This window comes from Heterodontus francisci, unplaced genomic scaffold (genome assembly GCF_036365525.1).
Source record: "Heterodontus francisci isolate sHetFra1 unplaced genomic scaffold, sHetFra1.hap1 HAP1_SCAFFOLD_985, whole genome shotgun sequence".
Classification (NCBI taxonomy): domain Eukaryota; kingdom Metazoa; phylum Chordata; class Chondrichthyes; order Heterodontiformes; family Heterodontidae; genus Heterodontus; species Heterodontus francisci.
Window position 1 is genome coordinate 211,414 of NW_027141558.1, and position 24,669 is coordinate 236,082.

At 50.5% G+C, this 24,669-nt stretch overlaps 1 pseudogene; it reads right to left on the reverse strand.

The window, feature by feature from the left end:
* LOC137364028 (transient receptor potential cation channel subfamily V member 5-like) overlaps positions 1-20,404 on the reverse strand; it is a 188,201-nt pseudogene extending 167,797 nt beyond the window's left edge.
* Between the last annotated feature and the right edge of the window lie 4,265 nt (positions 20,405-24,669).

The following is a 24,669-nucleotide window of genomic DNA, read 5'->3' on the forward strand; positions in this document are numbered from 1 at the left end:
GCAGAGAGAGAGAGAGAGAGACTGAGATAGAGAATGTGGCAGAGAGAGAGAGAGAGACTGAGATAGAGATTGTGGCTGCGAGAGAGAAACGGAGACTGAGATAGAGAATGTAGCAGAGAGAGAGAGAGACTGAGATAGAGAATGCAGCAGAGAGAGAGACTGAAATAGAGATTGTGGCAGAGATAGAGAGAGTGACTGAGATAAAGAATGTGGCAGAGAGAGAGAGTGACTGAGATAGAGAACGTGGCAGAGAGAGAGAGAGAGAGAGACTGAGATAGAGAATGTGGCAGAGATAGAGAGACTGAGATAGAGATTGTGGCAGAGAGAGCGAGACTGAGATGGAGAATGTGGCGGAGCGAGAGTGAGAGACTAAGAAAGACTATGTGGCAGAGAGAGAGAAAGGGAGACTGAGATAGAGAATGTGGCAGAGAGAGAGAGAGAGAATGAGATAGAGAATGTGGCAGAGAGAGAGAGAGAGACTGAGAAAGAGAATGTGGCAGAGAGAGAGAGACTGAGATAGAGAATGTGGCAGAGAGAGAAGAAGAGACTGAGAAAGAGAATGTGGCAGAGAGAGAGAGAGAGAGACTGAGATAGAGAATGTGGCAGAGAGAGAGAGAGAGAGAGAGAGAGACTGAAATAGAGATTGTGGCAGAGAGAGAGAGAGAGACTGAGATAGAGAGTGTGGCAGAGAGAGAGAGAGAGACTGAGATAGAGAATGTGGCAGAGAGAGAGAGAGAATGAGATAGAGATTGTGGCAGAGACAGAAAGACTGAGATAGAGAATGTGAGAAAGAGACTGAGATAGAGAGTGTGAGAAAGAGGCTGAGATAGAGAATGTGGCAGAGAGAGAGAGAGAGACTGAGATAGAGAATGTGGCAGAGAGAGAGAGAGAGAGACTGAGATAGAGAATGTGGCAGAGTGAGAGAGAGAGACTGAGATAGAGAATGTGGGAGAGACAGAGAGAGAGAGAGCGACTGAGATAGAGAATGTGGCAGAGAAACAGAGAGATAGAGAGACTGAGATAGAGAATGTGGCAGAGAGACAGAGAGAGAGAGACTGAGATAGAGAATGTGGCAGAGAGACAGAGAGAGAGAGACTGAGATAGAGAATGTGGCAGAGAGAGAGAGACTGAGATAGAGAATGTGGCAGAGAGAGAGAGAGAGAGACTGAGATAGAGAATGTGGGAGAGACAGAGAGAGAGAGAGAGAGACTGAGATAGAGAATGTGGCAGAGAGACAGAGAGAGAGAGACTGAGATAGAGAATGTGGCACAGAGAGAGAGACTGAGATAGAGAATGCGGCAGAGAGAGAGAGAGAGAGACTGAGATAGAGAATGTGGCATAGAGAGAGAGACTGAGATAGAGAATGTGGCAGAGAGAGAGAGAGAGAGACTGAGATAGAGAATGTGGCAGAGAGAGAGAGACTGAGATAGAGAATGTGGCAGAGAGAGAGAGAGAGAGACTGAGATAGAGAATGTGGGAGAGACAGAGAGAGAGAGAGAGAGACTGAGATAGAGAATGTGGGAGAGACAGAGAGAGAGATGGAGAGAGACTGAGATAGAGAATGTGGCAGAGAGAGAGAGAGAGAGAGAGACTGAGATAGAGAATGTGGCACAGAGAGAGAGAGAGAGTGAGAAATAGAATGTGGCAGAGAGAGAGAGAGACTGAGATAGAGATTGTGGCAGAGACAGAGAGACTGAGATAGAGAATGTGGCAGAGAGAGAGAGAGAGGCTGAGAGAGACAATGTGGCAGAGAGAGAGAGAGAGACTGAGATGGAGAATGTGGCAAAGAGAGAGAGAGAGACTGAGATAGAGAATTTGGCAGAGAGAGAGAAAGGGAGACTGAGATAGAGAATGTAGCAGAGAGAGAGAGAGAGACTGAGATAGAGATTGTGGCAGTGAGAGAGAAACGGAGACTGAGATAGAGAATGTAGCAGAGAGAGAGAGAGAGAGACTGAGATAGAGAATGTGGCAGAGAGAGAGAAACGGAGACTGAGATAGAGAATGTAGCAGAGAGAGAGAGAGACTGAGATAGAGAATGTGGCAGAGAGAGAGAGTGACTGAGATAGAGAATGTGGCAGAGAGATAGAGAGAGTGACTGAGATAGAGAATGTGGCAGAGAGAGAGAGAGAGAGACTGAGATAGAGAATGTGGCAGAGATAGAGAGACTGAGATAGAGATTGTGGCAGAGAGAGAGAGAGAGAGACTGAGATAGAGAATGTGGCAGAGCGAGAGAGACTGAGATGGAGAATGTGGCGGAGAGAGAGAAACTGAGATAGAGAATGTGGCGGAGAGAGAGTGAGAGACTGAGAAAGACTATGTGGCAGAGAGAGAGAAAGGGAGACTGAGATAGAGAATGTGGCAGAGAGAGAGAGAGAGAATGAGATAGAGAATGTGGCAGAGAGAGAGAAACGGAGACTGAGATAGAGAATGTAGCAGAGAGAGAGAGACTGAGATAGAGAATGTAGCAGAGAGAGAGACTGGAATAGAGATTGTGGCAGAGATAGAGAGAGTGACTGAGATAGAGAATGTGGCAGAGAGAGAGAGTGACTGAGATAGAGAACGTGGCAGAGAGAGAGAGAGAGAGAGACTGAGATAGAGAATGTGGCAGAGATAGAGAGACTGAGATAGAGATTGTGGCAGAGAGAGCGAGACTGAGATGGAGAATGTGGCGGAGAGAGAGAAACTGAGATAGAGAATGTGGCGGAGCGAGAGTGAGAGACTGAGAAAGACTATGTGGCAGAGAGAGAGAAAGGGAGACTGAGATAGTGAATGTGGCAGAGTGAGAGAGAGAGAATGAGATAGAGAATGTGGCAGAGAGAGAGAGAGACTGAGAAAGAGAATGTGGCAGAGAGAGAGAGAGAGAGACTGAGATAGAGAATGTGGCAGAGAGAGAAGAAGAGACTGAGAAAGAGAATGTGGCAGAGAGAGAGAGAGAGAGAGACTGAGATAGAGAATGTGGCAGAGAGAGAGAGAGAGACTGAGATAGAGAATGTGGCAGAGAAACAGAGAGAGAGAGAGACTGAGATAGAGAATGTGGCAGAGAGAGAGAGAGAGAGAGAGACTGAAATAGAGATTGTGGCAAAGAGAGAGAGAGTGACTGAGATAGAGAATGTGGCAGAGAGAGAGAGAGAGACTGAGATAGAGAATGTGGCAGAGAGAGAGAGAGAGAGAGACTGAAATAGAGATTGTGGCAAAGAGAGAGAGAGTGACTGAGATAGAGAATGTGGCAGAGAGAGAGAGAGTGACTGAGATAGAGAATGTGGCAGAGAGAGAGAGAGAGACTGAGATAGAGAATGTGGCAGAGAGAGAGAGAGAATGAGATAGAGATTGTGGCAGTGAGAGAGAGAGAATGAGATAGAGATTGTGGCAGAGACAGAAAGACTGAGATAGAGAATGTGAGAAAGCGACTGAGATAGAGAGTGTGAGAAAGAGGCTGAGATAGAGAATGTGGCACAGAGAGAGAGAGAGAGACTGAGATAGAGAATGTGGCAGAGAGAGAGAGTCTGAGATAGAGCATGTGGCAGAGTGAGAGAGAGACTGAGATAGAGAATGTGGGAGAGACAGAGAGAGAGAGAGAGACTGAGATAGAGAATGTGGCAGAGAGAGAGAGACTGAGATAGAGAATGTGGCAGAGAAACAGAGAGAGAGAGAGACTGAGATAGAGAATGTGGCAGAGAGACAGAGAGAGAGAGACTGAGATAGAGAATGTGGCAGAGAGAGAGAGACTGAGATGGAGAATGTGGCAGAGAGAGAGAGAGAGAGACTGAGATAGAGAATGTGGGAGAGACAGAGAGAGAGAGAGAGACTGAGATAGAGAATGTGGCAGAGAAACAGAGAGAGAGAGAGACTGAGATGGAGAATGTGGCAGAGCGACAGAGAGAGAGAGACTGAGATAGAGAATGTGGGAGAGACAGAGAGAGAGAGAGAGAGACTGAGATAGAGAATGTGGCATAGAGAGAGAGATAGAGAGAGACTTAGATAGAGATTGTGGCAGAGACAGAGAGACTGAGAAAGAGAATGTGGCAGAGAGAGAGAGAGAGAGAGAGAGACTGAGATAGAGAATGTGGCACAGCGAGAGAGAGAGAGTGAGAAATAGAATGTGGCAGAGAGAGAGAGAGACTGAGATAGAGATTGTGGCAGTGAGAGAGAGAGAGACTGAGATGGAGAATGTGGCAGAGAGAGAGAGAGACTGATATAGAGAATGTGGCAGAGAGAGAGTGAGAGGCTGAGAGAGACAATGTGGCAGAGAGAGAGAGAGACTGAGATAGAGATTGTGGCAGAGAGAGAGAGAGAGACTGAGATGGAGAATGTGGCAGAGAGAGAGAGAGAGAGAGACTGAGATAGAGAATGTGGCACAGCGAGAGAGAGAGAGTGAGAAATAGAATGTGGCAGAGAGAGAGAGAGACTGAGATAGAGATTGTGGCAGTGAGAGAGAGAGAGACTGAGATGGAGAATGTGGCAGAGAGAGAGAGAGACTGAGATAGAGATTGTGGCAGAGAGAGAGAGAGAGAATGAGATAGAGAATGTGGCAGAGAGAGAGAAACGGAGACTGAGATAGAGAATGTGGCAGAGAGAGAGTGAGAGGCTGAGAGAGACAATGTGGCAGAGAGAGAGAGAGACTGAGATGGAGAATGTGGCAGAGAGAGTGAGAGGCTGAGATAGAGAATGTGGCAGAGAGAGAGTGAGAGGCTGAGAGAGACAATGTGGCAGAGAGAGAGAGAGACTGAGATAGAGATTGTGGCAGAGAGAGAGAGAGAGAATGAGATAGAGAATGTGGCAGAGAGAGAGAAACGGAGACTGAGATAGAGAATGTAGCAGAGAGAGAGAGAGAGAGACTGAGATAGAGAATTTGGCAGAGAGAGAGAGAGAGACTGAGATAGAGATTGTGGCAGAGAGAGAGAAACGGAGACTGAGATAGAGAATGTAGCAGAGAGAGATAGACTGAGATAGAGAATGTAGCAGAGAGAGAGACTGAAATAGAGATTGTGGCAGAGATAGAGAGAGAGACTGAGATGGAGAATGTGGCAAAGAGAGAGAGAGAGACTGAGATAGAGATTGTGGCAGAGAGAGAGAGAGAGACTGAGATGGAGAATGTGGCAAAGAGAGAGTGAGAGGCTGAGAGAGACAATGTGGCAGAGAGAGAGAGAGAGACTGAGATAGAGAATGTGGCAGAGAGAGAGAGAGAGAGAGAGAGAGACTGAAATAGAGATTGTGGCAAAGAGAGAGAGAGTGACTGAGATAGAGAATGTGGCAGAGAGAGAGAGAGTGACTGAGATAGAGAATGTGGCAGAGAGAGAGAGAGAGACTGAGATAGAGAATGTGGCAGAGAGAGAGAGAGAATGAGATAGAGATTGTGGCAGTGAGAGAGAGAGAATGAGATAGAGATTGTGGCAGAGACAGAAAGACTGAGATAGAGAATGTGAGAAAGAGACTGAGATAGAGAGTGTGAGAAAGAGGCTGAGATAGAGAATGTGGCACAGAGAGAGAGAGAGAGACTGAGATAGAGAATGTGGCAGAGTGAGAGAGAGACTGAGATAGAGAATGTGGGAGAGACAGAGAGAGAGAGAGAGACTGAGATAGAGAATGTGGCAGAGAGAGAGAGACTGAGATAGAGAATGTGGCAGAGAAACAGAGAGAGAGAGAGACTGAGATAGAGAATGTGGCAGAGAGACAGAGAGAGAGAGACTGAGATAGAGAATGTGGCAGAGAGAGAGAGACTGAGATGGAGAATGTGGCAGAGAGAGAGAGAGAGAGACTGAGATAGAGAATGTGGGAGAGACAGAGAGAGAGAGAGAGACTGAGATAGAGAATGTGGCAGAGAAACAGAGAGAGAGAGAGACTGAGATGGAGAATGTGGCAGAGCGACAGAGAGAGAGAGACTGAGATAGAGAATGTGGGAGAGACAGAGAGAGAGAGAGAGAGACTGAGATAGAGAATGTGGCATAGAGAGAGAGATAGAGAGAGACTTAGATAGAGATTGTGGCAGAGACAGAGAGACAGAGAGACTGAGATAGAGAATGTGGCAGAGAGAGAGAGAGAGAGAGAGAGACTGAGATAGAGATTGTGGCAGTGAGAGAGAGAGAGACTGAGATGGAGAATGTGGCAGAGAGAGAGAGAGACTGATATAGAGAATGTGGCAGAGAGAGAGTGAGAGGCTGAGAGAGACAATGTGGCAGAGAGAGAGAGAGACTGAGATAGAGATTGTGGCAGAGAGAGAGAGAGAGACTGAGATGGAGAATGTGGCAGAGAGAGAGAGAGAGAGAGACTGAGATAGAGAATGTGGCACAGCGAGAGAGAGAGAGTGAGAAATAGAATGTGGAAGAGAGAGAGAGAGACTGAGATAGAGATTGTGGCAGTGAGAGAGAGAGAGACTGAGATGGAGAATGTGGCAGAGAGAGAGAGAGACTGATATAGAGAATGTGGCAGAGAGAGAGTGAGAGGCTGAGAGAGACAATGTGGCAGAGAGAGAGAGAGACTGAGATGGAGAATGTGGCAGAGAGAGAGAGAGACTGAGATAGAGAATGTGGCAGAGAGAGAGTGAGAGGCTGAGATAGAGAATGTGGCAGAGAGAGAGTGAGAGGCTGAGAGAGACAATGTGGCAGAGAGAGAGAGAGACTGAGATAGAGATTGTGGCAGAGAGAGAGAGAGAGAATGAGATAGAGAATGTGGCAGAGAGAGAGAAACGGAGACTGAGATAGAGAATGTAGCAGAGAGAGAGAGAGAGAGACTGAGATAGAGAATGTGGCAGAGAGAGAGAGAGAGACTGAGATAGAGATTGTGGCAGAGAGAGAGAAACGGAGACTGAGATAGAGAATGTAGCAGAGAGAGAGAGACTGAGATAGAGAATGTAGCAGAGAGAGAGACTGAAATAGAGATTGTGGCAGAGATAGAGAGAGAGACTGAGATGGAGAATGTGGCAAAGAGAGAGAGAGAGACTGAGATAGAGATTGTGGCAGAGAGAGAGAGAGAGACTGAGATGGAGAATGTGGCAAAGAGAGAGTGAGAGGCTGAGAGAGACAATGTGGCAGAGAGAGAGAGAGACTGAGATAGAGATTGTGGCAGAGAGAGAGTGAGAGGCTGAGAGAGACAATGTGGCAGAGAGAGAGAGAGACTGAGATAGAGATTGTGGCAGTGAGAGAGAGAGAGACTGAGATGGAGAATGTGGCAGAGAGAGAGAGAGACTGAGATAGAGAATGTGGCAGAGAGAGAGTGAGAGGCTGAGAGAGACAATGTGGCAGAGAGAGAGAGAGACTGAGATAGAGATTGTGGCAGAGAGAGAGAGAGAGAATGAGATAGAGAATGTGGCAGAGAGAGAGAAACGGAGACTGAGATACAGAATGTAGCAGAGAGAGAGAGAGAGAGACTGAGATAGAGAATGTGGCAGAGAGAGAGAGAGAGACTGAGATAGAGATTGTGGCAGAGAGAGAGAAACGGAGACTGAGATAGAGAATGTAGCAGAGAGAGAGAGACTGAGATAGAGAATGTAGCAGAGAGAGAGACTGAAATAGAGATTGTGGCAGAGATAGAGAGAGAGACTGAGATGGAGAATGTGGCAAAGAGAGAGAGAGAGACTGAGATAGAGATTGTGGCAGAGAGAGAGAGAGAGACTGAGATGGAGAATGTGGCAAAGAGAGAGAGAGAGAGAGACTGAGATAGAGAATTTGGCAGAGAGAGAGAAAGGGAGACTGAGATAGAGAATGTAGCAGAGAGAGAGAGAGAGACTGAGATAGAGATTGTGGCAGTGAGAGAGAAACGGAGACTGAGATAGAGAATGTAGCAGAAAGAGAGAGAGAGAGACTGAGATAGAGAATGTGGCAGAGAGAGAGAAACGGAGACTGAGATAGAGAATGTAGCAGAGAGAGAGAGAGAGAGACTGAGATAGAGAATGTGGCAGAGCGAGAGAGACTGAGATAGAGAATGTAGCAGAGAGAGAGACTGAGATAGAGAATGTGGCAGAGATAGAGAGAGTGACTGAGATAGAGAATGTGGCAGAGAGAGAGAGTGACTGAGATAGAGAATGTGGCAGAGAGAGAGAGAGAGAGACTGAGATAGAGATTGTGGCAGAGCGAGAGAGACTGAGATGGAGAATGTGGCGGAGAGAGAGAAACTGAGATAGAGAATGTGGCGGAGAGAGAGTGAGAGACTGAGAAAGACTATGTGGCAGAGAGAGAGAAAGGGAGACTGAGATAGAGAATGTGGCAGAGAGAGAGAGAGAGAATGAGATAGAGAATGTGGCAGAGAGAGAGAAACGGAGACTGAGATAGAGAATGTAGCAGAGAGAGAGAGAGACTGAGATAGAGAATGTGGCAGAGAGAGAGAGAGAGACTGAGATAGAGATTGTGGCAGAGAGAGAGAAACGGAGACTGAGATAGAGAATGTAGCAGAGAGAGAGAGAGACTGAGATAGAGAATGTAGCAGAGAGAGAGACTGAAATAGAGATTGTGGCAGAGATAGAGAGAGTGACTGAGATAAAGAATGTGGCAGAGAGAGAGAGTGACTGAGATAGAGAACGTGGCAGAGAGAGAGAGAGAGTGAGACTGAGATAGAGAATGTGGCAGAGATAGAGAGACTGAGATAGAGATTGTGGCAGAGAGAGCGAGACTGAGATGGAGAATGTGGCGGAGAGAGAGAAACTGAGATAAAGAATGTGGCGGAGCGAGAGTGAGAGACTGAGAAAGACTATGTGGCAGAGAGAGAGAAAGGGAGACTGAGATAGAGAATGTGGCAGAGAGAGAGAGAGAGAATGAGATAGAGAATGTGGCAGAGAGAGAGAGAGAGACTGAGAAAGAGAATGTGGCAGAGAGAGAGAGACTGAGATAGAGAATGTGGCAGAGAGAGAAGAAGAGACTGAGAAAGAGAATGTGGCAGAGAGAGAGAGAGAGAGACTGAGATAGAGAATGTGGCAGAGAGAGAGAGAGAGAGAGAGAGACTGAAATAGAGATTGTGGCAGAGAGAGAGAGAGTGACTGAGATAGAGAATGTGGCAGAGAGAGAGAGAGAGACTGAGATAGAGAATGTGGCAGAGAGAGAGAGAGAATGAGATAGAGATTGTGGCAGAGACAGAAAGACTGAGATAGAGAATGTGAGAAAGAGACTGAGATAGATAGTGTGAGAAAGAGGCTGAGATAGAGAATGTGGCAGAGAGAGAGAGAGAGAGACTGAGATAGAGAATGTGGCAGAGAGAGAGAGAGAGACTGAGATAGAGAATGTGGCAGAGAGAGAGAGAGAGAGACTGAGATAGAGAATGTGGCAGAGTGAGAGAGAGAGACTGAGATAGAGAATGTGGGAGAGACAGAGAGAGAGAGAGCGACTGAGATGGAGAATGTGGCAGAGAAACAGAGAGATAGAGAGACTGAGATAGAGAATGTGGCAGAGAGACAGAGAGAGAGAGACTGAGATAGAGAATGTGGCAGAGAGACAGAGAGAGAGAGCCTGAGATAGAGAATGTGGCAGAGAGATAGAGACTGAGATAGAGAATGTGGCAGAGAGAGAGAGAGAGACTGAGATAGAGAATGTGGGAGAGACAGAGAGAGAGAGAGAGAGACTGAGATAGAGAATGTGGCAGAGAGACAGAGAGAGAGAGACTGAGATAGAGAATGTGGCACAGAGAGAGAGACTGAGATAGAGAATGTGGCAGAGAGAGAGAGAGAGAGAGACTGAGATAGAGAATGTGGCATAGAGAGAGAGATAGAGAGAGACTGAGATAGAGAATGTGGCAGAGAGAGAGAGAGAGAGAGACTGAGATAGAGAATGTGGCACAGAGAGAGAGAGAGTGAGAAATAGAATGTGGCAGAGAGAGAGAGAGACTGAGATAGAGATTGTGGCAGAGACAGAGAGACTGAGATAGAGAATGTGACAGAGAGAGAGAGAGACTGAGATAGAGAATGTGGCAGAGAGAGAGTGAGAGGCTGAGAGAGACAATGTGGCAGAGAGAGAGAGAGACTGAGATAGAGATTGTGGCAGTGAGAGAGAGAGAGACTGAGATGGAGAATGTGGCAAAGAGAGAGAGAGAGACTGAGATAGAGATTGTGGCAGTGAGAGAGAAACGGAGACTGAGATAGAGAATGTAGCAGAGAGAGAGAGAGAGAGACTGAGATAGAGAATGTGGCAGAGAGAGAGAAACGGAGACTGAGATAGAGAATGTAGCAGAGAGAGAGAGAGGGATCTGAGATAGAGAATGTGACAGAGAGAGAGAGTGACTGAGAGAGAATGTGGCAGAGAGAGAGAGAGAGAGACTGAGATAGAGAATGTGGCAGAGATAGAGAGACTGAGATAGAGATTGTGGCAGAGCGAGAGAGACTGAGATGGAGAATGTGGCGGAGAGAGAGTGAGAGACTTAGAAAGGCTATGTGGCAGAGAGAGAGAAAGGGAGACTGAGATAGAGAATGTGGCAGAGAGAGAGAGAGAGAATGAGATAGAGAATGTGGCAGAGAGAGAGAGAGAGACTGAGAAAGAGAATGTGGCAGAGAGAGAGAGAGAGACTGAGATAGAGAATTTGGCAGAGAGAGAAGAAGAGACTGAGAAAGAGAATGTGGCAGAGAGAGAGAGAGAGAGACTGAGATAGAGAATGTGGCAGAGAGAGAGAGAGAGACTGAGATAGAGAATGTGGCAGAGAAACAGAGAGAGAGAGAGACTGAAATAGAGAATGTGGCAGAGAGACAGAGAGAGAGAGACTGAGATAGAGAATGTGGCAGAGAGAGAGAGACTGAGATAGAGAATGTGGCAGAGAGAGAGAGAGAGACTGAGATAGAGAATGTGGGAGAGACAGAGAGAGAGAGAGAGACTGAGATAGAGAATGTGGCAGAGAAACAGAGAGAGAGAGAGACTGAGATAGAGAATGTGGCAGAGAGACAGAGAGAGAGAGACTGAGATAGAGAATGTGGCAGAGAGAGAGAGACTGAGATAGAGAATGTTGCAGAGAGAGAGAGAGAGAGACTGAGATAGAGAATGTGGGAGAGACAGAGAGAGAGAGAGAGAAACTGAGATAGAGAATGTGGCATAGAGAGAGAGATGGAGAGAGACTGAGATAGAGAATGTGGCAGAGAGAGAGAGAGAGAGAGAGACTGAGATAGAGAATGTGGCACAGAGAGAGAGAGAGAGTGAGAAATAGAATGTGGCAGAGAGAGAGAGAGACTGAGATAGAGATTGTGGCAGAGACAGAGAGACTGAGATAGAGAATGTGGCAGAGAGAGAGAGAGACTGAGATAGAGAATGTGGCAGAGAGAGAGTGAGAGGCTGAGAGAGACAATGTGGCAGAGAGAGAGAGAGACTGAGATAGAGATTGTGGCAGTGAGAGAGAGAGAGACTGAGATGGAGAATGTGGCAAAGAGAGAGAGAGAGAGAGACTGAGATAGAGAATTTGGCAGAGAGAGAGAAAGGGAGACTGAGATAGAGAATGTAGCAGAGAGAGAGAGAGAGACTGAGATAGAGATTGTGGCAGTGAGAGAGAAACGGAGACTGAGATAGAGAATGTAGCAGAGAAAGAGAGAGAGAGACTGAGATAGAGAATGTGGCAGAGAGAGAGAAACGGAGACTGAGAGAGAGAATGTGGCAGAGAGAGAGAGAGACTGAGATAGAGAATGTGGCAGAGAGAGAGAGTGACTGAGATAGAGAATGTGACAGAGAGAGAGAGAGAGAGAGAGACTGAGATAGAGAATGTGGCAGAGATAGAGAGACTGAGATAGAGATTGTGGCAGAGCGAGAGAGACTGAGATGGAGAATGTGGCGGAGAGAGAGAAACTGAGATAGAGAATGTGGCGGAGAGAGGGTGAGAGACTGAGAAAGACTATGTGGCAGAGAGAGAGAAAGTGAGACTGAGATCGAGAATGTGGCAGAGAGAGAGAGAGAGAGAATGAGATAGAGAATGTGGCAGAGAGAGAGAGAGAGACTGAGAAAGAGAATGTGGCAGAGAGAGAGAAAGACTGAGATAGAGAATGTGAGAAAGAGACTGAGATAGAGAGTGTGAGAAAGAGGCTGAGTTCGAGAATGGGAGAAAGAGACTGAGATAGAGAGTGTGAGAAAGAGGCTGAGATAGAGAATGGGAGAAAGAGACTGAGATTGAGAGTGTGAGAAAGAGACTGAGATAGAGAATATAAGAAAAAAGGGAGAGAGTGTGAGAAAGAGAATGAGATAGCGAATGTGAGAAAGAGACTGAGCTAGAGGGTGTGCGAAAGAGGCTGAGATAGGGAATGTGAGAAGGAGACTGAGATAGAGAGTTTGAGAAAGAGACTGAGATACAGAGTGTGAGAAAGAGACTGAGATACAGAGTGTGAGAAAGAGACTGAGGTAGAGAAAGTGAGAAAGAGACTGAGATAGAGAATGGGAGAAAGAGACTGAGATTGAGAGTGTGAGAAAGAGACTGAGATAGAGAATGTGAGAAAGAGACTGAGATAGAGAATGGGAGAAAGAGACTGAGATAGAGAATGTGAGAAAGAGACTGAGATAGAGAGTGTGAGAAAGAGACTGAGATTGAGAATGGGAGAAAGAGACTGAGATAGAGAATGTGAGAAAGAGACTGAGATAGAGAATGGGAGAAAGAGACTGAGATAGAGAATGTGAGAAAGAGACTGAGATAGAGAGTGTGAGAAAGAGACTGAGATAGAGAGTGTGAGAAAGAGACTGAGATAGAGAGTGTGAGAAAGAGACTGAGATAGAGAGTTTGAGAAAGAGACTGAGATACAGAGTGTGAGAAAGAGACTGAGGTAGAGAAAGTGAGAAAGAGACTGAGATAGAGAATGGGAGAAAGAGACTGAGATTGAGAGTGTGAGAAAGAGACTGAGATAGAGAATGTGAGAAAGAGACTGAGATAGAGAATGGGAGAAAGAGACTGAGATTGAGAATGGGAGAAAGAGACTGAGATAGAGAATGTGAGAAAGAGACTGAGATAGAGAATGGGAGAAAGAGACTGAGATAGAGAATGTGAGAAAGAGACTGAGATAGAGAATGGGAGAAAGAGACTGAGATAGAGAGTGTGAGAAAGAGACTGAGATAGAGAGTGTGAGAAAGAGACTGAGATAGAGAGTGTGAGAAAGAGACTGAGATAGAGAATGTGAGAAAGAGACTGAGATAGAGAATGTGAGAAAGAGACAGATAGAGTGTGAGAGAGAGACTGAGATAGAGAATGTGAGAGAGAGACTGAGATAGAGAATGTGAGAAAGAGACTGAGATAGAGAGTGTGAGAAAGACACTGAGATAGAGAATGTGAGAAAGAGACAGAGATAGAGAATGTGAGAGAGAGACTGAGATAGAGAATGTGAGAGAGAGACTGAGATAGAGAATGTGAGAAAGAGACTGAGATAGAGAATGTGAGAAAGAGACTGAGATAGAGAATGTGAGAAAGAGACTGAGATAGAGAATGTGAGAAAGAGACTGAGATAGAGAATGTGAGAAAGAGACTGAGATAGAGAATGTGAGAAAGAGACTGAGATAGAGAATGGGAGAAAGAGACTGAGATAGAGAGTGTGAGAAAGAGACTGAGATAGAGAATGTGAGAAAGAGACTGAGATAGAGAGTGTGAGAAAGAGACTGAGGTAGAGAATGTGAGAAAGAGACTGAGATAGAGAATGGGAGAAAGAGACTGAGATAGAGAGTGTGAGAAAGAGACTGAGATAGAGAATGTGAGAAAGAGACTGAGATAGAGAATGGGAGAAAGAGACTGAGATAGAGAGTGTGAGAAAGAGACTGAGATAGAGAATGTGAGAAAGAGACTGAGATAGAGAGTGTGAGAAAGAGACTGAGGTAGAGAATGGGAGAAAGAGACTGAGATAGAGAGTGTGAGAAAGAGACTGAGATAGAGAATGTGAGAAAGAGACTGAGATAGAGAGTGTGAGAGAGAGACTGAGATAGAGAGTGTGAGGGAGTGATTGAGATCCAGAATGTCTGTGAGGGAGAGGGTGAGACTGAGATAACATGAGAGAGAGAGAGACTGAGATACAGAATGTGGGAGAATGAGAGAGAGAGACTGAGATAGAGAGTGTGAGGGAGTGATTGAGATCCAGAATGTGTGTGAGACTGAGATAACATGAGAGAGAGAGAGAGAGAGAGACTGAGATACAGAATGTGGGAGAATGAGAGAGAGAGACTGAGATAGAGAGTGTGAGGGAGTGATTGAGATCCAGAATGTGTGTGAGACTGAGATAACATGAGAGAGAGAGAGAGAGAGAGACTGAGATAGAGAAGAGAGAGAGTGTGCACGCGAGAGAGAGCGAGATATATTCTGAGTGTGCTCTATATATAGGATAGTATGTGACTCGGAGGGGAAGTTGCAGGTGGTGATGTTTCCATTGCGTCTGCTGCCCTTGTCCTTCGAGGTGGTAGATGTCTCGGGTTTGGAAGGTGCTGTCGAAGGAACCTTGTTGCCTTGCTGCAGTGCATCTTGTAGATGGTACACCCTGTTTTCACTGGTGGTTTTTGTGGATCATCCTGGTGTTCACCAATTCCCATATGCAACATTAAACCTGCCCTGAATCTCTAATGTGCTTTATTTAATTAAAGTTTCAATTTTAGAAATATCACTGATAATTTGTAGTTATTAAATAGCTCTGTCTCACTCTCTCTATCCCTCTTTCTCTATCATCCTCTGCTTCTCTGACTCTCTCACTTTGTCACACTCTCTGTCCTCTGTGTGTGTGTGTGTGTGTGTGTCTCTCTCTCTGTCTCTGTCTCCCTCTTCCTGTCTTTTTTATTCTCTCTCTCTCTCCAGCTCTGTCTCTCTTTATCAGTCTTTCTCTTTATCTCTTTTTCACTCGCTCTCTGTCTCTCTCTCTCTCCCTCGCTCAATCACCTCTGTCTGAGTGGGTGTTGCTTGGTTGTGACCTTGCAATATCACAGAAAGATCTTCTCTCAAGGGTAACTGCAAGCCGCAGTATGTCTGTTTTTTTCTGAATAACAGGAAATTTCATCAGTGACAGGAAACGATCAAATCAATTTCATCACTTGGTTTCTCATCACCTCCCACTCACCGGAGGTTTAAAAACACAAAATGAACCCAACCCAACATACTGCCCAAGTGTGACTCCCAGTACCTTCCCACCTCTCCAAATGCCCCCTCAAAGAACAAAGAAAATTACAGCACAGGAACAGGCCCTTCGGCCCTCCAAGCCTGCGCCGATCCAGATCCTCTATCTAAACATGTCGCCTATTTTCTAAGGGTCTGTATCTCTTTGCTTCCTGCCCATTCATGTATCTGTCTAGATACATCTTATAAGACGCCATCGTGCCCGCATCTACCACCTCCGCTGGCAACGCGTTCCAGGCACCCACCACCCTCTGCGTAAAGAACTTTCCACGCATATCCCCCCTAAACTTTTCCCCTCTCACTTTGAACTTGTGTCCCCTAGTAATTGAATCCCCCACTCTGGGAAAAAGCTTCTTGCTATCCACCCTGTCTATACCTCTCATGATTTTGTACACCTCAATCAGGTCCCCCCTCAACCTCTGTCTTTCTAATGAAAATAATCCTAATCTACTCAACCTCTCTTCATAGCTAGTGCCCTCCATACCAGGCAACATCCTGGTGAATCTCCTCTGCACCCTCTCCAAAGCATCTACATCCTTTTGGTAATGTGGCGACCAGAACTGCACGCAGTATTCCAAATGTGGCCGAACCAAAGTCCTATACAACTGTAACATGACCTGCCAACTCTTGTACTCAATACCCCGTCCGATGAAGGAAAGCATGCCGTATGCCTTCTTGACCACTCTATTGACCTGCGTTGCCACCTTCAGGGAACAATGGACCTGAACACCCAAATCTCTCTGTACATCAATTTTCCCCAGGACTTTTCCATTTACTGTATAGTTCACTCTTGAATTGGATCTTCCAAAATGCATCACCTCGCATTTGCCCTGATTGAACTCCATCTGCCATTTCTCTGCCCAACTCTCCAATCTATCTATATTCTGCTGTATTCTCTGACAGTCCCCTTCACTATCTGCTACTCCACCAATCTTAGTGTCGTCTGCAAACTTGCTAATCAGACCACCTATACTTTCCTCCAAATCATTAATGTATATCACAAACAACAGTGGTCCCAGCACAGATCCCTGTGGAACACCACTGGTCACACGTCTCCAATTTGAGAAACTCCCTTCCACTGTTCCCTCTGGACAGGGATCAGAAACAGGAACCTGGGCTGATTCACCCCCCTCCCTAACCCAGGGGTCACTGGACAGGGATCAGGAGCAGGAACCCGGGCTGATTCACCCCGACCCCCCCCCCCCCTCCCTAACCCAGGGGTCACTGGACAGGGATCAGGAGCAGGAACCCGGGCTGATTCACCCCCCACTCCCTAACCCAGGGGTCACTGGACAGGGATCAGGAGCAGGAACCCGGGCTGATTCACCCCGACCCCCCCCTCCCTAACCCAGGGGTCACTGGACAGGGATCAGGAGCAGGAACCCGGGCTGATTCACCCCGACCCCCCCCTCCCTAACCCAGGGGTCACTGGACAGGGATCAGGAGCAGGAACCCGGGCTGATTCACCCCGACCCCCCACTCCCTAACCCAGGGGTCACTGGACAGGGATCAGGAGCAGGAACCCGGGCTGATTCACCCCGACCCCCCCCCCCCTCCCTAACCCAGGGGTCACTGGGAACCATGTGATTTTTAGGTAAAAGAGGGTTTGTAGGTTCTTTGTGTCTCCTGAGATTGGTTTCAGTTCGAGTGTGAGATTGTAAAGAACAGTTTGCATTCTGCATTCTGCAAAGTTCTGTCACTGTCCGTATCACAGTCCCTCTCCTGTGTAAACTCAAACACAATAACGTATGTTGTCAGAATGTATTCACGCACACTCCCACAAGTACACAGTGCAAACTCAGCCACAATGTGCAGACATACACAGTCATGTGGAAACACTGCCATCATGCACACCCGTGTGCAGACACTCATTCACATACCTGTGTGCAGTCATGTTCACTGCCACGTGTTAACACTCACACACGTGTGCAGTCACGCTCACAGACGAGTGCTGTCAAGGCCTGAGTTTCAGGGTGCTTTTATTTTAATCACTGCCGAGGTATAAACACCTTTGTACAAATATACACACATTGGCACAGCGACACACAAATGTGAACTTGTCCCGACACACGCACACACACATAAATTTTAAACAAACACTACAGCAGTGATCTCACACTATTAAATATGTAAAAAAAAAACCTCTAGATAATAAATAAAATCCTGAAATAAATATACAGAGGGGAAGCGAATGGGGCTGAGCTGAGCCCTTCTAATTAATTGCTCTGCAATACAAAACGTGACTCCCCTTCCTGCATATCTGATAGATTCCATCTTTCCCTGCTGGAAATCGCTTTCACCCTGTGCCCAAGACCCCTGTAAATGCAGTCTCAGCTCCCCTCACACTCCTCACTACATTTGTGAGCAAGCCTCCCCACTTGTTACTGCTATAAGGAGAGGAAAGGAGACAAGGAGCAGGAGTCATAAGTGAAGGGACCAAGCTGGTGGAGTCTCTCTCTCTCTCTAACCATAATGAATAAGTCCTCAAATACAGCAGACGATCTTATGCATCCCTAAAATACTCCCAGGACAGGTACAGCATGGGAGTTAGATACAGAGTAAAGCTCCCTCTACACTGTCCCCATCAAACACTCCCCAGGACAGGTACAGTACGGGGGGTTAGATACAGAGTAAAGCTCCCTCTACACTATCCCCATCAAACACTCCCCAGGACAGGTACAGCACGGGGGTTAGATACAGAGTAAAGCTCCCTCTACACTGTCCCCATCAAACACTCCCCAGGACAGGTACAGCATGGGGTTAGATACAGAGTAAAGCTCCCTCTACACTGTCCCCATCAAACACTCCCCAGGACAGGTACAGTACGGGGGGTTAGATACAGAGTAAAGCTCCCTCTACACTGTCCCCCATCAAACACACCCAGGACAGGGACAGCAGGGAGGTTAGATACAGAGTAAAGCTCCCTCTACACTGTCCCCCATCAAACACTCCCCAGGACAGGTACAGTACGGGGTGGTTAGATACAGAGTAAAGCTCCCTCTACACTGTCCCCCATCAAACACTCCCCAGGACAGGTACAGTACGGGGGGGTTAGATACAGAGTAAAGCTCCCTCTACACTGTCCCCCATCAAACACTCCCCAGGACAGGTACAGTACGGGGTGGTTCGATACAGAGTAAAGCTCCCTCTACACTGTCCCCCATCAAACACTCCCAGGACAGGTACAGCAGGGAGGTTAGGTACACCAACAGTATCTGACCCCCTGACCCAACGTTGTGAAATCCTGCAGGTTAATCTCTGGAGTGAGGGAAAAGATGAATAATTTTAAATTAAAAACAAGAGGCAAACATACACTTTATAAAAAAATAAGCGGAATTTTGAGCCCGGAGTCTGTGCTTGGGGACTGGGGTTTGGTGAAGAGGATTACTGAGGTGTGAATCTTGGGACAGACTGGGCACAGGTAAACGTGAGGTGGACATAAATTACAAACAGTAACTGCACAAAATCTGCCGACAGCTCAGGAACAAAATTTCTGGTCATTTCCAGTGCCTCAAAGACAAGAACTGTTTTTGATCCCATTCGCGATTGCTCATACATGGTGGTGAGGGGGGGGGAGTGGTAGAGAAGAAAGGAAGGGAGGAGAGGCGGGGGAGCGGAGAGGAGCAGAGGAAAAGAGGGGGAAAGCAGAGGGGAAGGGGGAAGAGAGGGGGAAAGCAGGGGGCAGGACGGGGGGGGAAGATAAGGGGAGAGAGAGGAGGAGAGTGAGGGAAGAGAAGAGAGTTGGGGGAGAGGGAAAGGGACAGTCAGGGAGGGAAAGGGAGTAGGGAAGAGGTAGGGGAAGAGCGGGGGAGGGGGGAAGGGAGTGGGGGAAGGGAGCGGGGAGAGGGAGGGGAAGGGAGCAGGGGAGAGGAGAGGGAGGGGAAGGGAGTGGGGGAGAGGAGAGGGAGGGGAAGGGAGTGGGGGAGAGGAGAGGGAGGGGAAGGGAGCGGGGGAGAGGAGAGGGAGAGGAAGGGAGCAGGGGAGAGGAGAGGGAGGGGAAGGGAGCGGGGGAGACAGAGGGGAAGGGAGCGGGGGAGAGGGAGGGGAAGTGAGCAGGGGAGAGGAGAGGGAGGGGAAGGGAGTGGGGGAGAGGAGAGGGAGGGGAAGGGAGTGGGGGAGAGGAGAGGGAGGGGAAGGGAGCGGGGGAGAGGAGAGGGAGAGGAAGGGAGCAGGGGAGAGGAGAGGGAGGGGAAGGGAGCGGGGGAGACAGAGGGGAAGGGAGCGGGGGAGAGGGAGGGGAAGTGAGCAGGGGAGAGGAGAGGGAGGGGAAGGGAGTGGAAGGGAACGGGGGAGAGGAGAGGGAGAGGAAGCGAGCAGGGGAGAGGAGAGGGAGGGGAAGGGAGCAGGGGAGAGGAGAGGGAGGGGAAGGGAGCGGAGGAGAGGGAGGGGAAGGGAGCGGGGGAGAGGGAGGGGAAGTGAGCAGGGGAGAGGAAAGGGAGGGGAAGTGAGCAGGGGAGAGGAAAGGGAGGGGAAGGGAGCAGAGGAGAGGGAGGGGAAGGGAGCAGGAGAAAGGGAGGGGAAGGGAGAGGGAGGGGAAGGGAGAGGGAGAGGAAGGGAGAGGGAGCGGAGGAGAGGGAGGGGAAGGGAGCAGGGGAAGGGAGAGGGAGGGGGAGGGAGGGGAAGGAGCGGGGGAAAGGAATGGGAAGGGAGCGGGGGAGAGGGAGGGGAAGGGAGCGGGGGAAGGGAGATGGAGGGGGAGGGAGGGGAAGGAGCAGGGGAGAGGGAGGGGAAGGGAGCGGGAAAGAGGGAAGGGAAGGGAGCAGGGGAGAGGGAGGGGAAGGTAGCGGGGTAGAGAGAGGGGAAGGGAGTGGGGGAGAAGGGAGGGACAGTCGGGGAGGGGAAGGGAGTGGGGGAGGGGGTTTACAGGGAGGGAATGGGGAAGTGTGCAGGGAGTGGGGGAGGGGAGCAGGAAGTGGGAATGGTAGGAAGAGACTGGAGGAGTGGGGTAAGAGAGTGAGGGAGGGGAAGGGAGGGGAGGAGGGAGGGAAGGGAGGGGAGGAGGGGGGACAGTCAGGGAGGGGAAGAGAGAGGGGAGGAGGGATGGGAAGAGTGGGGGAGGTAGGATGGGAAGAGCAGGGGAGGTGACTCCAGGCTGGGTGCCAGAACCCCCTCCCCCCTGGTCCAATCAGAGGCTCATACTGTTGAGGCTGTCCCTCGGTGCTGCTCATACCCCAGACTCGGGGCTCCCGGTATTCCCTGACACCTTTATATCTCCCAGCTCGACCATGGGCGATTTCTCAACTCCCGGCTGCTCCAGATGGTCTCGGAAAGCAGAACTGATCTGGTCAAAGGTACGGCCTTTGGTTTCAGGCACCTTGAAGAAGGTGAAGATGAAGAAGATGATAAGCAGAACCATGAAGATGATAAAAACGTAGGGACCGCAGGCTTCCTGTGGAAGGGAAGAGAGAGGGGCAGTCAGACAGACATTCAGGCTGACCAATGGACAGGCAGACAGACAGTGACTGGAGACAGAGCCTGTGCCTGCCCTGCTGTCTCTGTCAGTGTGTGTGAGAGAGAGAGAGGGCGCGAGAGAGAGAGAGAGACAGGGCGCGAGAGAGAGAGAGAGAGTGTGTGCGCAAGAGAGAGAGAGAGTGTGCGCGGGCGAGAGAGAGAGAGAGGGCGCGAGAGAGAGAGAGAGAGTGTGCGCAAGAGAGAGAGAGAGAGTGTGCGCGAGCGAGAGAGAGAGAGGGCGCGAGAGAGAGAGAGAGAGAGAGGGCGCGAGAGAGAGAGAGAGTGTGCGCAAGAGAGAGAGAGAGAGTGTGCGCGAGAGAGTGTGCGCAAGAGAGAGAGAGAGTGTGTGCGCAAGAGAGAGACAGAGAGAGGGCGCAAGAGAGAGAGAGAGAGAGAGCACGAGCGAGAAAGAGAGAGAGTGTGCGCAAGAGAGAGAGAGAGTGTGCGCGGGCGAGAGAGAGAGAGAGAGAGTGTGCGCGAGCGAGAGAGAGAGAGGGCGCGAGAGAGAGAGAGAGAGAGAGAGGGCGCGAGAGAGAGAGAGAGTGTGCGCAAGAGAGAGAGAGAGAGAGGGCGCGAGCGAGAGAGAGAGAGAGGGCGCGAGAGAGAGAGAGAGAGAGGGCACGAGAGAGAGAGAGAGAGAGAGGGCGCGAGAGAGAGAGAGAGAGTGTGCGCGAGAGAGAGAGAGAGAGCGCGCGAGAGAGAGAGAGAGAGAGAGAGAGAGTGTGCGCGAGAGAGAGAGAGAGAGGGCGCGAGAGAGAGAGAGAGAGAGAGAGAGAGAGAGAGAGAGAGAGAGAGAGAGAGTGTGCGCAAGAGAGAGAGAGAGAGAGTGTGCGCGAGAGAGAGAGAGAGAGGGCGCGAGAGAGAGAGAGAGAGAGAGAGAGAGTGTGCGCAAGAGAGAGAGAGAGAGAGTGTGCGTGAGAGAGAGAGAGAGAGGGCGCGAGAGAGAGAGAGAGTGTGTGCGCAAGAGAGAGAGAGAGTGTGCGCGAGAGAGAGAGAGAGAGGGCGCGAGTGAGAGAGTGTGCGCAAGAGAGAGAGAGAGAGAGTGTGCGCGGGCGAGAGAGAAAGAGTGTGCGCGGGCGAGAGAGAGAGAGTGTGTGCAAGAGAGAGAGAGAGAGTGTGCGCGGGCGAGAGAGAGAGAGTGTGCGCAAGAGAGAGAGAGAGTGTGCGCGAGAGAGTGTGCGCAAGAGAGAGAGAGAGTGTGTGCGCAAGAGAGAGACAGAGAGAGGGTGCAAGAGAGAGAGAGAGAGAGAGCACGAGCGAGAGAGAGAGAGAGTGTGCGCAAGAGAGAGAGAGAGTGTGCGCGGGCGAGAGAGAGAGAGTGTGCGCAAGAGAGAGAGAGAGAGTGTGCGCGGGCGAGAGAGAGAGAGTGTGCGCAAGAGAGAGAGAGAGAGTGTGCGCGAGAGAGAGAGTGTGCGAAAGTGAGAGAGAGAGAGCGAGAGTGTGCGCGGGCGAGAGAGAGAGAGTGTGCGCAAGAGAGAGAGAGAGTGTGTGCGCAAGAGAGAGAGAGAGTGTGCGCAAGAGAGAGAGAGAGTGTGCGCAAAAGAGAGAGAGTGTGCGCAAGAGAGAGAGAGAGAGAGTGTGCGAAAGTGAGAGAGAGAGAGCGAGAGTGTGCGCGGGCGAGAGAGAGAGAGAGTGTGGGCAAGAGAGAGAGAGAGAGAGTGTGCGCGGGAGAGAGAGAGAGTGCGCAAGAGAGATAGAGAGTGTGTGCGCAAGAGAGAGAGAGAGTGTGCACAAGACAGAGAGAGAGTGTGTGTGCAAGAGAGAGAGAGAGAGAGGGCGCAAGAGAGAGAGAGAGAGAGAGTGTGCGCGGGAGAGAGAGAGAGAGAGTGTGCGCGGGCGAGAGAGAGAGAGTGTGCGCAAGAGAGACAGAGAGTGTGCGCGGGCAAGAGAGAGAGAGTGTGCGCAAGAGAGAGAGAGAGAGTGTGCGCGGGTGAGAGAGAGAGAGTGTGCGCAAGAGAGAGAGAGAGAGTGTGCGCGGGCGAGAGAGTGAGAGTGTGCGCAAGAGAGAGAGAGAGAGTGTGCGCAGGCGAGAGAGAGAGAGTGTGCGCGGGTGAGAGAGCGAGAGTGTGCGCGGGTGAGAGAGAGAGAGTGTGCGAGTGCGCGGGCGAGAGAGAGAGAGAGAGTGTGCGCAAGAGAGACAGAGAGTGTGTGCGCAAGAGAGAGAGAAAGAGTGTGCGCGGGCGAGAGAGTGAGAGTGTGCGCAAGAGAGACAGAGAGTGTGTGCGCAAGAGAGAGAGAGAGAGTGTGCGCGGGTGAGAGAGAGAGAGTGTGCGCGGGCGAGAGAGAGAGAGTGTGCGCAAGAGAAAGAGAGAGAGTGTGCGCGGGTGAGAGAGAGAGAGTGTGCGCAAGAGAGAGAGAGAGAGTGTGCGCGGGTGAGAGAGAGAGAGTGTGCGCAAGAGAAAGAGAGAGAGTGTGCGCGGGTGAGAGAGAGAGAGTGTGCGCGGGTGAGAGAGAGAGAGTGTGCGCATGAGAGAGAGAGTGTGCGCGAGCGAGAGAGAGAGAGTGTGCGCATGAGAGAGAGAGAGAGTGTGCGCGGGTGAGAGAGAGAGAGTGTGCGCATGAGAGAGAGAGAGAGTGTGCGCGGGTGAGAGAGAGAGAGTGTGCGCGGGCGAGAGAGAGAGAGAGTGTGCGCTAGAGAGAGAGAGAGTGTGCGCGGGTGAGAGAGAGCGAGTGCGCGGGCGAGAGAGAGAGCGAGTGCTGGCGAGAGAGAGAGAGTGAGTGCGCGGGCGAGGGAGAGAGCGAGTGCGCGCAGGAGAGAGAGCGAGTGCACGCGGGCAAGAGAGAGAGAGCGAGTGCTGGCGAGAGAGAGAGAGTGAGCGAGTGCGCGGGCGATGGAGAGAATGAGTGCGCGGGCGAGAGAGAGAGCGAGTGCTGGCGAGTGAGAGAGAGTGTGAGCGAGTGCGCGGGCGAGAGAGAGAATGAGTGCGCGGGCGAGAGAGAGAGAGTGAGCGAGTGCGCGGGCGAGAGAGAGAGAGTGAGCGAGTGCGCGGGCAAGAGAGAGAGAGCGAGTGCGCGGGCGAGAGAGAGAGAGCGAGTGAGCGGGCGAGAGAGAGAGCGAGTGCGCGGGCGAGAGAGAGAGAGCGAGTGAGCGGGCGAGAGAGAGAGAGCGAGTGCGCGGGCGAGAGAGAGAGAGTGAGTGAGCGGGCGAGAGAGAGAGCGAGTGCGCGCGGGCAAGAGAGAGAGAGCGCGTGCACGGGCGAGAGAGAGAGCGAGTGCGCGGGCGAGAGAGAGAGAGTGAGCGAGTGCGCGGGCGAGAGAGAGAGCGAGTGCTGGCGAGAGAGAGAGAGAGAGCGCGTGCACGGGCGAGAGAGAGAGCGAGTGCTGGCGAGAGAGAGAGAGAGAGCGAGTGCGCGGGCGAGAGAGAGAGAGTGAGCGAGTGCGCGGGCGAGAGAGAGAGAGTGAGCGAGGTGCGCGGGCGAGAGAGAGAGCGAGTGCTGGCGAGAGAGAGAGAGAGAGCGAGTGCGCGGGCGAGAGAGAGAGAGTGAGCGAGTGCGCGGGCGAGAGAGAGAGAGTGAGCGAGTGCGCGGGCGAGAGAGAGAGAGCGAGTGCGCGGGCGAGAGAGAGAGAGAGAGCGCGGGCAAGAGAGAGAGCGAGTGCGCGCGGGCAAGAGAGAGAGAGTGAGCGAGTGCGCGGGCGAGAGAGAGCGCGAGTGGTGGCGAGAGAGAGAGAGAGAGCGAGTGCGCGCGGGCAAGAGAGAGAGAGTGAGCGAGTGCGCGGGCGAGAGAGAGAGCGAGTGGTGGCGAGAGAGAGAGAGAGAGAGAGCGAGTGCGCGGGCGAGAGAGAGCGCGAGTGGTGGCGAGAGAGAGAGAGAGAGAGAGCGAGTGCGCGGGCGAGAGAGAGAGCGAGTGCTGGAGAGAGAGAGTAAGCGAGTGCGCGGGCGAGAGAGAGAGAGTAAGCGAGTGCGCGGGCGAGAGAGAGAGAGAGAGCGAGTGCGCGGGCGAGAGAGAGAGAGTGAGCGAGTGCGCGGGCGAGAGAGAGAATGAGTGCGCGGGCGAGAGAGAGAGCGAGTGCGCGCGGGCAAGAGAGAGAGAGCGCGTGCACGGGCGAGAGAGAGAGCGAGTGCGCGGGCGAGAGAGAGAGAGTGAGCGAGTGCGCGGGCGAGAGAGAGAGCGAGTGCTGGCGAGAGAGAGAGAGAGAGCGAGTGCGCGGGCGAGAGAGAGAGAGTGAGCGAGTGCGCGGGCGAGAGAGAGAGAGTGAGCGAGA